The sequence below is a fragment of the Raphanus sativus genome, chromosome 8 (assembly GCF_000801105.2).
Source record: "Raphanus sativus cultivar WK10039 chromosome 8, ASM80110v3, whole genome shotgun sequence".
NCBI classification, from domain to species: domain Eukaryota; kingdom Viridiplantae; phylum Streptophyta; class Magnoliopsida; order Brassicales; family Brassicaceae; genus Raphanus; species Raphanus sativus.
This window is the reverse complement of record NC_079518.1, coordinates 10,436,996-10,451,206: the sequence shown is the minus strand read 5'-3', so window position 1 is coordinate 10,451,206 and position 14,211 is coordinate 10,436,996. Positions and strand designations below refer to the sequence as shown.

The 14,211-nt window shown below is 30.3% G+C and overlaps 1 pseudogene; it reads left to right on the top strand.

The window, feature by feature from the left end:
* Nucleotides 1–400: 400 nt before the first annotated feature.
* On the top strand, nucleotides 401–5,096 carry LOC108830158 (F-box/LRR-repeat protein 15-like; annotated as a pseudogene).
* Nucleotides 5,097–14,211: the final 9,115 nt, after the last annotated feature.

The window sequence follows — 14,211 nt, the reverse complement described above, 5'->3', positions numbered from 1 at the left end:
TGACTAGTCATGCGGCTAGTTTACTACTAAACGTTTTGATTGCTTTCCAACCATAGAGAGAGTGAGAGAGAGACAAGTTGAATCAACTTTTGTTTGATCAAAATATAAAGTAAAAAACTGACGAAAAGAAGATAACAGTAGAGAAAACTCGTGATCTTCGCTCTTAAAAATGATGGATTCATGGATCGAAGAAGAAGAGTCCAAAAAAAAAAGAAAAAGAAGAAGAGTCAACTGAAGATATAGAAAGAGTCGGTCAAAGAGATATTAGTCACGTTGACAATTTGTCACGAAATAATCATTGGGCCATCAAAAAAACACAAGCCCAGTTTTAGTGTGGGTTTCTTAATTCTTTGCGCTCCATTCCAAAAGACATTAGTAATTATTAGAAAAACGACATCGTATTAAGGGGAAGCAAGAGAAGAACCAAAGACTCGAAACTCGAGCTCTGCTGTTTTTGTCTTTCCCTTTTCAAAATTTTGGCGGATTTTTGTTTCCTCTTCGGGATTTGATCAACGACCACTTTGGTTTGGTTTATAGTTTCATTAATTTTGAATCAAACCCTAAAGTTATAGTTTTACCTTTTACGGAGAGGATTATGATTGAGATTAGATTCTTCTTCTGAATTGGGTAACTTTCCTTTTTCCGCAGATTCTGAGCTGGCCTGATCACGTTGGATGCTGAAGACGATGGAGGAAGCCGAGTTGAAGCGCGTATGGTCATCATCTAGCGATGCTGAGGATGATGATTCGTACGTCCACAAGCGTGCCAAAGTGTACTACTCTCCCCTTCCGTTAGCTATGTCTCTCTAAACTCCCCCCCCCCTTTACTACACCTTGATCACTGTATCTCGATTGAAACAGTTCGAAAAGGCTTTTGATTTTTCTTTCTTAAACCAAAAGTGAAAACAGATGAGTGTTAGTTTTGATATGCTGATGTTCAATTGCAGTGAGTGCCCTTCCTCTGCTTCCATGGAGACAACTGTTGCATCTTCTTCTCGGACAGATACTGATTTGTTCTCCCAGAATTGCAGCTTCAATTACGCTCGCAAAGATGATGATTTTGAAGTTCATATTGATTTGACTGATGACCTCTTACATGTGGTACACTCTCTCTTGCACTTTTATGATTAATAATTCTAAGTTAAATATTTTTATTTATTTATTTCCCTTTGTTTTTAGATTTTTGTAATTTTTTTTTTCCAATTTCAGGTGTTCTCGTTCTTGAATCACGTCGACCTCTGCCGCTCTGCTCTGCTATGTCGTCAGTGGAGAGTAGCTAGTTCTCATGAGGACTTTTGTAAGGTCTTGAAATTTAAAAATATGAGTATTTCTATCCAGCAATGTAAGTTGTTATCCATTACATAAAGTTAAACCGTGTCTTCTCTGTTATTTTTCTGTTTAAACCTTGAAGAAACTTTGAAAATTGATAGTGGTTATATTGAGTCTTGGACTATTATACATTTGTTTGATATTTAGTGAATACACTAAACTTGTAAGTTGTCGGCGCTATGTTACTAAAAAAATTGTATTTCTTCCGTTTTATTATACATAGATAGATAAAAGGTATAACCTTTGGTTGCTTTTTGTGTGGCAGTTGAAAACATGTGTCACCGCTATCCCAATGCCACTAAAGTGAATGTTTATGGCGTTCCTGCTGTTAACGACCTGGCTATGAAAGCAGCTACCACTTTGAGGTATCTGTCTTGAATATGATTTCCTAAATGTTAGTAGTACATTTATCCATCGCCAATGCTTTTTGGTCTTGTTTCAGGAATTTGGAGGTCTTAACTATTGGAAAGTGAAAACTTTTTCCAGATATTGGAGGAGTGTAACAGGTTGAGGAGTGTGACCATAAGTGACGCTGTTTTGGGAAGTGGTGCTCAGGAAATATACCTCAGTCATGATCGGCTGCATAAACTTAAAATTAGAAAATGCAGCGCTCTGCGTTTGTCTATCAGGTGAAGCTTTTTTTTTATTTGTTTCAATTGGTTCTTATTCGTTTATGTGTATTTCATTCTCAACTATTTTTTTCTTGTCATATTAGGTGTCCGCAGCTCCAGTCATTATCATTAAAAAGAAGCAGAATGATACTGGCGATGCTAAACTGTCCACTACTCCAACATCTTGACATAGCCTCGTGCCATAAGCTAAAAGATGCTGATATCCGTTCAGCTGTCACTTCGTGTCCTCTATTAGAGTCACTCGATGTTTCTAACTATCTCTGTCTCAGTAATGGAACTTTGCGTGAAATAGCCCAGGCTTGTGCTGGTCTGCGTATGCTTAATGCTTCAAACTGCCCCAATATATGTTTTGAGGTTGGTTGGTGTCATGTTATCTGCTATATGTTGTCTCATACTCGTTTTCTGACTTTGTGTGTGACCTTTTCTTCTTTGGAAGTCAGTACATCTCCCCATGTTGACAGTTCTCAAGTTTCATAGATGTCACGGTATAAAATCCGCGTCTATGAATTGGATTGCTAATAATAGTCCAGCGCTGGAGGTATGTGGTTGATTTTGTCTTTTCCACACACTCATGCCCACTGTTCACATTTACATATCCATATACTGCAGGTTTTGGAGCTTTGTAATTGCATTAATTTGACATCTGTAGCGTTGCATCTCTCCTGTCTGCAGAGTATAAGCTTAGTCCATTGCCGCAAGTATAGCCTTCTTCACCTTTTGTTATATTATGATAATTTTTTTTGGCTATCATTTCACACAAGTGTGTGTAACAAACAGACTCACAGAGCTGAATTTACAAAGCACCATCCTTTCATCAATCACTATTGCAAACTGTCCAGCTCTTCACCGAGTCACGATCACTTCCAGTATCCTACGAGTATGTAGTGCACTTAGTGTATCATGATTTGTTAATACAGTTCCATTAGTTGGTAGTTTTTGATCTGATTAACATTTCTTCATTTTTTGTTGCAGAGATTAGCTCTCAAGAAACAGGAGAATTTGAGAACATTAGTTCTGCAATGCCAGTCCTTGGAAGAAGTGGATCTCTCTGGTTGTAAATCACTGTCCAACACTGTATGTGAATCATTTAGTGATGTTGGTGGATGCGCAATGCTGAAGTCATTAATTCTTGACAACTGTGAGGTGTGATATGGGTTCTTCCTGTTCTTTGGCTGCAGCCAATGGATGGCATTTTTCTGGTTGCTTAACTGATTCTAAAGCTTCTATCATCTTTCAGAGCTTAACAGAAGTTAGATTCTGCAACTCGTCATTGTCTAGTCTGTCCCTTGTTGGCTGCCGTGCTGTTACTTCTCTTGAGTTAAAGTGCCCTCGGTTAGAGCAGATCTGTTTGGATGGATGTGATAATCTTGAAACTGCAATCTTCAAGCCTGTAAGTGTTGCTCTGCTTCTCTCATATCATATAACTAACTTCCTTTACTGATGGATTTCTTGTTTTCTCCCTTCTGGTTGTGACTAGGTTGCACTTCGGTCTCTAAATCTAGGAATATTCCCCAAGTTGAGTGTGCTCAGTCTCGAAGCCCCTTATATGTTGTCCCTTGACTTGAAATATTGCGGTGTACTGTCTGAAGCATCCATCATTTGTCCTTTATGAACATCCTTAGATGCGTCTTTCTGCGGGTAATTAGTTATATTCCATTTACATGACTTATCTTATGGTGATGCTAATCAACTTCCCTCCATTGCCTTTTTAGTCAACTGAGAGATGACTGTCTCCCTGCACTCACTGCTTCTTGCCCACTAATTGAGTCGCTGGTGCTAATGTCATGCTCGTCTATTGGCTCTGATGGCTTTTCTTCCTTGAAAGCCCTCTAAAATTTGTCTGTTCTTGATATGTCGTACACTTGCTTGATGAATCTGGAGCCCATCTTCAAGTCATGTATTCAACTGAAGGTATTTAAGACCTTATGATTTGTATATTTTTTTCTTTCTGTCTGCAGTAGAGCATATTTACTTATTAATCAGTTCATGAGAACTTCTTGAGTTATGATGTGCATATTTTATTGTCTAGGTACTCAAATTACAAGCCTGCAAAGATCTCACTGACTCATCACTGGAACCTCTATACAAAGAAGGTGCTTTACCGGCACTTGAAGAGTTGGACCTATCTTATGGAACTCTCTGTCAGACTGATATTGATGATCTACTTGCGTGTTGCACACACTTGACCCATTTGAATTTGAACGGCAGTGTTAACATGCATGACCTTGATTACTTTGGTGCATACAGTTCTAGTGAGAGTACTCAAGAACCAGATGAAACAAGTACCAACCGGTTACTACAAAACCTCAGCTGTGTGGGTTGCCCCAATATTAGAAAAGTGTTGATACCGCCTGCAGCTCGGTTTTATCATTTATCATCACTGAACCTTTCGCTATGCGTCAGTTTAAAGGAGGTCGATATCGCCTGTTCCAACCTGGTCTTACTTAATCTAAGGTATGAGAGGATTTACAAGTTGTTACTTGACTTGTTTCTTTAGTTCTCATCAAAAAGATTGGTGTTATTGCATTTGCTAATAAAAAAGTGGATTGTTTTAGCAACTGTTTCTCTCTGGAAGTACTGAAGCTTGGCTGTCCAAGATTGTCTACTCTCTTTCTTCAGGTAATGTTTTTCCCCCATGATTGGCTCTATTAATCTGTGGTTCGAGAACTAGTGCAGAGGCTATCACTAAACACACTTTGTGACTTTGTCTTTGGTAGTCTTGTAAAATGGATGAAGCAGGAGTTGAAGCAGCTATATCAGGAACCTTCTCACTAGAGACACTGGATCTCCGTTTCTGTTCAAAGGTAGTAATAGTAGGGTGTGTTTAGTTTGATATGAAGATTAGCAAATAAGAGACTTCAAATTTTGAAAACTATGTCCTTGTTATTATTAACAGATATCCTCGGTAAGAATGGTGAGGTTCCAAACAGTGTGCCCTAGTTTGAAGCGCGTCTTTAGCAGTCCTAATCTTTTGCAAGACCAGGGTTTTGCATCGAATGCTTTATTATATACAACTCTCTCTAGATTATACTAAATGCTATGATGTGTTGTGTGATGTAATGTAATGTAACTACTCGGATGACAGCTCCATTTTATCAAAACTTTTGGGATATTGTAAAGACAGACTTAACTTGTATTTTCTTGGGGGCAATATTCCACAAGGACTGAATGGTACGAACATTACACAGTCAAGAAAATAAGCCTATTGAGATGTTCTGATTTCGACTAAGAGATGATTGAATAAGAGATGTTTTATGTCTTTCGAAAAAAAACTGAGAGGAATAAGAGGAAGACAATCAAACATATATGAGTTAAATGTATGATATGATGAAATGAGACTTTCACTAGAGCAGTTTGGCATGGGCAAAAAAAAAAATCAGAATCGAAAAATCGAACTGGAATTAAACCGAAATGCCTAAAATTGGAATTGAACCCAAAACCTTCAAATATTTGAATAGTTCCTATATTTTTATCTGAAATAATTGAATTCAACTAGAACTGAACCGGGAAACGAACGGGTACCCGAATATATAAAAATATATTTATAATTTAAAAATCTATTAAAAATATCAAATAATATTTGAAGAAAACTAAATTATTATAAAATATTCAAACTACCAAAACTATCTGAAAATATCCGAATAGTTTTATCCAAAATATCCAAAGTAATCTGAACTATCTGAGAATTTTATTTGAATTATCGTAATTATTTAATATTTTATCCAAATAACCGGTTTTTTACCCGAATTAACTGAACTACCCAAACTATTTGAAGTAATTGAACTGGAACCAAATGATATTTTTTCGGATATTTTTTTATTTCTAGTTTTACTATCCGAATCAAACCAAATCCAAAACTATCTGAATTGAACCCGAATCGGAAATAGGTGAAGTAGCAAATGGATCATCTAACCCCCTATCCAAACTACCAGATATCCAAAAAATCCAAAGCAAACCAAACCCATATCCAAAATGCCGAGTCCTAAGAGCAGCATTGAAAAGGGTTTCACAGAAGCATAGATTGAATGAATTATGCGTTGTATTTCATCTTGTCAAATACGAAGTCCTTTTGATAACTATTTTTCCATCCATCCATTCATTCTATGCATTAATTTAGAGAAATTATTTATAATGACTCTAATTAATCATAAAATGACTAAATTAACTCATATAATTTTGAAATTATTAGATTAACGCTTGAGGCATGCAAATTTAGGATTGCCACTACTGATAATTAAACCATAACTAAAAAAGATACATATCTACTCTATTAAAATAGAGTCATGTTTTTTATCTACCTATAAATGTTGTCATTTAGTTTTGGACTTATTCATTTCTCATTAGAAATAAATATAATATCCCCTATAATTCAGTTACACAATATACCTCTTTTAAATATTATATTTTTATCTAATACATTAACTGATTTATAGTAACTGATTACTTACTAAACCAAAACAACTTATGTATATGTATGTCGTGGGCCTACACCAAAAACAATCACTATAAACCGTTTAAGACTTTCATTAATTTTTTTGTGGTTTACCATTTGACACATTTGTTTATAAACACGTACACTAACAAAAAAAAGTTAACTTAAAATGAGGATATGTTATGTTGACTATTTTCATAATTTTCTTTCTATAGCATAGTAAAGTTATATGCATTATTACAATTTATAAACTAACAATTCACCAAATAGGGATGGACATTCCGATATCCATTCGCGTTAGGTTTGAATCTCTCCGGAATTTGGGTTTTAAGAGTTAAAATTTTTAGCCTCATTCGAATATTTAGAAATTTTGATTCAGGTTTAGTTCGAATCTTTGCATATTTGGTTCGGGTATGAATCAATACTAATAAAACAGGGGCATAACCTATTGATATAGGTGTTGTCCATTTTAATATAATTACTAGATTCTGACCCGCCCTTCAGAGGGCGGGTATATTTTTTTTGAAAAATTAATCTTATGTCATGAATATTTTTATCCTTGATAAATTATATTTTGTTAAGAATTTTATGAAATTTATCTAAAATTATTGTATGAATTATTAAAATAGAGTCATGTTTTTTATCTACCTATAAATGTTGTCATTTAGTTTTGGACTTATTCATTTCTCATTAGAAATAAATATAACTAGATCTTGACCCGCACGCCCGTGCGGGTGTATTTTCAAAATTATGTTGCTATTTATTTTTATATTATTAAGGCTGAATAAATCTGAAGAACTAAACTGATTCCGATCCAAAAGAATAGTACCAAACTCGAACCAAAATGATTAAATATATAATTATTCAAAATTTTGATGTTTTAGAGAATCGAAACCGGATCCGATCCCAAGTGAAGTATTTCAGATACCAAAATGTATCCGAAAAAAAGATTTATATACTATATATATTAGATTTAATGTATATCAAAATATCCAGAATATATATGATACTTTTAAGTTGGTTTAAATGCTTAAAATATATAAAAATATTCAAAAATAAATATCTAAAATAGTTAGCATACTCATAACACCAAAAATACAAAATAAGTATTGATTCTCGATCCAAATATTTAAATCAAACCAATTTATATGTTAAGTTTAGGTATTCAGACATTTGTTATTCAAATTTATATGTAATATATTATTTATTTATAGATTTTGAGAAATTTAAAGTATATATAATGAATTTTAAAATTTTAAAATTAATTTAAATAGATTATATGAACCCAAACCGAACCCACAAAGTTTCGAATAGAATTCAAACTGAAATTTAGAAATATCTGAATGGACTCAAATCTTTGATCCCGGAAACCCGAAACCCAAATAGATCCGAACCAAATCCGAATGGATACTCTAACGCCCACCTCTAGTCACTATTATTTATGAAGTCACTATTATATATCATAAATAGTCATATAATTAATAGTATTTTATATATACTATCATATAAATACTTACATATATTATATTTTTAAAATTTAATGTGAAATATAAAAACCATAACTTAAGTCGGTACATTAAATTGGGGTTTTTATTATTTTTTTGATATATATTGAAAACATTTTTTAATTATGGTTATTGTAAAATATTTTAGTAAAAATAAAATTTTGAATGTATGCATATTTTAAATAAATTTCTGATACAAATCAACTTTAAATTATTATTTTGATTTGAAATATGTATATAAAGTTTAAATTTTATTTTATGATTATATTAGACAAAAAATGTTTTTAAGTAATTAGAGTAGTCCATTTTCGTATATTTTAAAGTTGACTCAAATAGATAGTTTTTCATAATATAAAGTCTTCTAATTTTTGTTAATAACATAAACCCATTATTTTTATTAGTATATTGCTATCTATGTTTCCAAACAACAATATATTTTTATAATGCTAATCATGTTTCCAAACAAACCTATTTTTTTAATTGATATTCATATTTCCAAACAAACTTGTTTTTAGACTGTTATCCATGTTTCCAAACAAATATAATTAGTACTTCAATTTTAATAATATAGAATTAGAGCTTGATCTTATGTTTGAAAGATTAGATTTATTCTCGAGCAATATTGCAATTATTAAATAAATAAGAAAACCGAATGGTTTTTACTCCAAACTGAATTTGACAAACCAACTGGTTTTGCATCGGAAAAAAAATGGTTTTGCATCGAAGTATATTATGTAAGAAACCAAAAATATTGATATATATAGTTATTTAGATTTGTGGTAAATCTCTGACCATCGTTTTAATATCTCTTTTGGTAGAAAACAGTTGTTATAATAGTTTAGATTTGTGCTCATGTGAAATATGATTATAAGTCCAATTTATGGTTAGAGATGGTTAGAATTAGACATGTGAACTGGTTAAAAATGGTTAGATAAAATACAATTAGGTCCAGTTAAAAGTAAGTTAAATTAAAAATGTCTAGCCCATTAAAAATTAGAACAAAAAAAATGTGATGGGCTTAAAAATACTCAAAAGATTTTTAATTTAAAGCAGTGGCAGTCAGTTGTAAATAATGAAATGAAGTGAGGGTTAATTCCCATTTGTACTTCACTTTTAATAGGATAGATATCCCCTATAATTCAGTTACACAATATACCTCTTTTAAATATTATATTTTTATCTAATACATTAACTGATTTATAGTAACTGATTACTTACTAAACCAAAACAACTTATGTATATGTATGTCGTGGGCCTACACCAAAAACAATCACTATAAACCGTTTAAGACTTTCATTAATTTTTTTGTGGTTTACCATTTGACACATTTGTTTATAAACACGTACACTAACAAAAAAAAGTTAACTTAAAATGAGGATATGTTATGTTGACTATTTTCATAATTTTCTTTCTATAGCATAGTAAAGTTATATGCATTATTACAATTTATAAACTAACAATTCACCAAATAGGGATGGACATTCCGATATCCATTCGCGTTAGGTTTGAATCTCTCCGGAATTTGGGTTTTAAGAGTTAAAATTTTTAGCCTCATTCGAATATTTAGAAATTTTGATTCAGGTTTAGTTCGAATCTTTGCATATTTGGTTCGGGTATGAATCAATACTAATAAAACAGGGGCATAACCTATTGATATAGGTGTTGTCCATTTTAATATAATTACTAGATTCTGACCCGCCCTTCAGAGGGCGGGTATATTTTTTTTGAAAAATTAATCTTATGTCATGAATATTTTTATCCTTGATAAATTATATTTTGTTAAGAATTTTATGAAATTTATCTAAAATTATTGTATGAATTATTTTTGTTGTTTTAAATATGACCAAAATTTTGAAGACTCCAAATAATTCTGACCCGTATTATGATTTTTGTTTATTAACCTGCTGTTAAACTTGGTTCGGGTATGAATCAATACTAATAAAACAGGGGCATAACCTATTGATATAGGTGTTGTCCATTTTAATATAATTACTAGATTCTGACCCGCCCTTCAGAGGGCGGGTATATTTTTTTTGAAAAATTAATCTTATGTCATGAATATTTTTATCCTTGATAAATTATATTTTGTTAAGAATTTTATGAAATTTATCTAAAATTATTGTATGAATTATTTTTGTTGTTTTAAATATGACCAAAATTTTGAAGACTCCAAATAATTCTGACCCGTATTATGATTTTTGTTTATTAACCTGCTGTTAAACTTGGTTCGGGTATGAATCAATACTAATAAAACAGGGGCATAACCTATTGATATAGGTGTTGTCCATTTTAATATAATTACTAGATTCTGACCCGCCCTTCAGAGGGCGGGTATATTTTTTTGAAAAATTAATCTTATGTCATGAATATTTTTATCCTTGATAAATTATATTTTGTTAAGAATTTTATGAAATTTATCTAAAATTATTGTATGAATTATTTTTGTTATTTTAAATATGACCAAAATTTGAAGACTCCAAATAATTCTGACCCGTATTATGATTTTTGTTTATTAACCTGCTGTTAAACTTGTGAATTATTTCACAGTGATTTTATTTTTAGTATTTTAATTTAAATAAAAGTTTAATATTTTTAAACTATTGTTTTTTGTCCTAGACCCGTTATGTATTGATAAAATCTGTTTTTGTGTATTTTAAAAAGTTTATATGATTTTTTATTTTAAATGAAACTATTTTTTTAATATTTGAGAACAGTCGGGTCTTCAGTATCTAGATTCTGACCCGCCCTTTCAAAAGGACATGTATATTTTTTTGTTTAACTTTTTTTAGATATTTAATTGTAATACTTGTGTTTTTTTAATCATATTTTTTTGTAGTCATATATGTGTATGGATCCGCATTCTTCGGTTCCTGAAAATTTAGATCCATATAGATATCTATAGTTTTTCAGGTCTACTCGGCCCGGATCTTGTCGAACTCTTGTCGGTTGAGGTATATAATTCTAATATCCGTAAAACACTCGTAATTTTAGTTTTATTTCGGATTCGGGTTGATTTGGGTATAGGACCCGAAAAAGACCTGACATATCCAAACTGAATTTGAAAACTCGAAAAGTACCTGCAAATCCTAAAAATACCTGGAGAAAATATATCTGAAACTTACCCAAAATCAGATCCGAAAACCCGAAAGGTATCTCAAATTTTACCCGAACACCCAAATTATATTTTTTGGAGATCTAAAATTTACCAGAAACCTGAAATTATACCTAAAAACCTGAACCCGAAACTTTAAAAAATATCTGAAATATCCAAAATACACACAATCATCCAAATTTACCTAATATATAATAATTTTTAAGTATTTCGAATACCCGATTGGGTCTCTTGTAGGACGTAGATCCAAACCGAGACTCGTGGGTACCCATAAAAAAGATCCAATAAATATTTTAGCATAGACTCGGATCTGAACCTGTATTTTTGGATCCGTTCTAGTTTGGTTTTTCGGGTCCGGTAAAATGTTATACCTATATTAGATCTTGATCTGTGCTTGAAGCGCATATATAGTGTTGTTTTGTATTTTTTTTTCTGTAAATATGTCTGAAATTAATTATTACTATTTTATTATTAAATTTCTAATCATAAATTTATGAATACAAATTGAAGATTTATTTTAAATTTAAATATACTAATTTTTAGTTTATTAAAAATATTGCAATACAAACTATAAATAATATACATATATATATATATATACACATATATATATATATATATACACACACACATACAGTTATGCTAAATTATAACACATACCATAAAACCATAATTTTATATAAGAATTGTAATAGCATATTTTAGTAAAATAGATATAACTTTATGTAACTATATCAAATAAATCAAATTTCATAAGTACTTTAGTGGTTGCAGTTATATTAGGCAAGTTTCATAGAATGCAGTTACCAAAAGTGGATAGAGAAATCGTTGCAGTTATATATAAGGTGATTATATTAATGGTTGCACTTATATTGAAAAGGTATCCTGATTATTAGGCAATAGAGAAACGTTGCAGTTATATTCAAAATACATGTACTCTTGAAATTTTAAATTGGACATAACTTCGTATCAATAGGTCATGTTGAAGAATTAATAGAATAGATTAAAGTCTCTTATTAATCATTTAAAAATTATTATACAAATAAAAACAGGAATATAATTAAAAATATAAAAATTAATTTTTAAGAAAAAAATGGAAACAAAAAAATATATATGCTCTTTTAAGGGCGGGTTAAAATCTAGTCTATACTATTAAAGGGAAACATTTTAAAAAAAAATCTACTTATATAAAGTTGTTGCACCTACTTAAACTATTTATTATTCTTTTGGTCCAACAATTATTTACTCTAACTATCAATACTATTAAAAGAGAAGGGGTTTTAATAAATCTACTTAAAAAGGTTGTTTGAATCATTTCCTAGGAGCTAATAATTTCCTGGTCCTACTTAAATTTCGCCTAACAATATATTATCATAATTTTCTCTGATTTTCTTTAGATATTATAAGTGTAGCAATCCTATATTTATGGTAACTACATATTACATTCTATAAATCTCACTCCTTCATTATACATTCCTCCATTTAGTTATTGATATCTCATATATGATTTACAAACCAACATTTTTTTTGATGCAATAATATAAATTCGTAGGTCCATAGACTAATCTATTACGTATGTGACCATGTATATTATATAATTTTTATTTTAATTCTTAAATTCATATCTATATAAAACGAATGGTTTGGTACATATCACCATTAAATAATATATGTCATTTGAATTAAAATAGTCTGGTAAGTAATATATGTATTTTAAGTTTCCTAAAAAGTAATAAGTGTATTAGAAAAAAAGTTAGTGAAGTATTATAAATAATTATCACAAAATCATGTTTTACCATGATGGGGGTTGAAATCTCGGAACACCAACTTAAACGAGTGTTCGCCTTCTATGACACCAACTCAGCGGGCTTCTTCGGAGAGAAGCAGTTCTTGGCCTGCTTCAGGACAAGATATAAAATTTCTGAGCTTTTGTGGGTCTTTGACGAACAAGACAGCGAACACAGAGGTACCTTGTTTATATCTGAGGCAAATGCTGCTGTTGTTGCTCTTGGAAACAAATGCAAGGGCGGAATTTTTGAAGCTGGTTAAACATTTCACTAATGAAACGGGGAAGATATGATGCATTTCATTTCTCGTATATTCTCAGTGTTTCCAACACTGATCTGAATAGTAGTTACAAATAAACATCTCATATTTGTCATCTACCAATAAAATGGGTTTAAATTTGTTAAACATGTCATATTTTTATACAAATAAAGTTATTAACATATGTTAAAATTTTATTTCTACAGTTTTTGAACAATCATATATTGAAGAATGTTTTTTATTTGATTATTTAAAATTATGAAAACCCGAAAATGTAATAACAGTTAATAAAAAGATGAAATGTATAAAACGAAAAATAATTGGATGTAAATAATTCGATGTAATTAAACTAAATAACAGTTAAAATATCTTATATTTTTATTGGATGTAATTAATATATATTAATTTAAAAATAATTTAAAATTAATATATATTAATTTAAATATACTAATTTTTAGTTTATTAAAAATATTGCAATACAAACTATAAATAATATACATATATATATATATATACACATATATATATATATATATACACACACACATACAGTTATGCTAAATTATAACACATACCATAAAACCATAATTTTATATAAGAATTGTAATAGCATATTTTAGTAAAATAGATATAACTTTATGTAACTATATCAAATAAATCAAATTTCATAAGTACTTTAGTGGTTGCAGTTATATTAGGCAAGTTTCATAGAATGCAGTTACCAAAAGTGGATAGAGAAATCGTTGCAGTTATATATAAGGTGATTATATTAATGGTTGCACTTATATTGAAAAGGTATCCTGATTATTAGGCAATAGAGAAACGTTGCAGTTATATTCAAAATACATGTACTCTTGAAATTTTAAATTGGACATAACTTCGTATCAATAGGTCATGTTGAAGAATTAATAGAATAGATTAAAGTCTCTTATTAATCATTTAAAAATTATTATACAAATAAAAACAGGAATATAATTAAAAATATAAAAATTAATTTTTAAGAAAAAAATGGAAACAAAAAAATATATATGCTCTTTTAAGGGCGGGTTAAAATCTAGTCTATACTATTAAAGGGAAACATTTTAAAAAAAAATCTACTTATATAAAGTTGTTGCACCTACTTAAACTATTTATTATTCTTTTGGTCCAACAATTA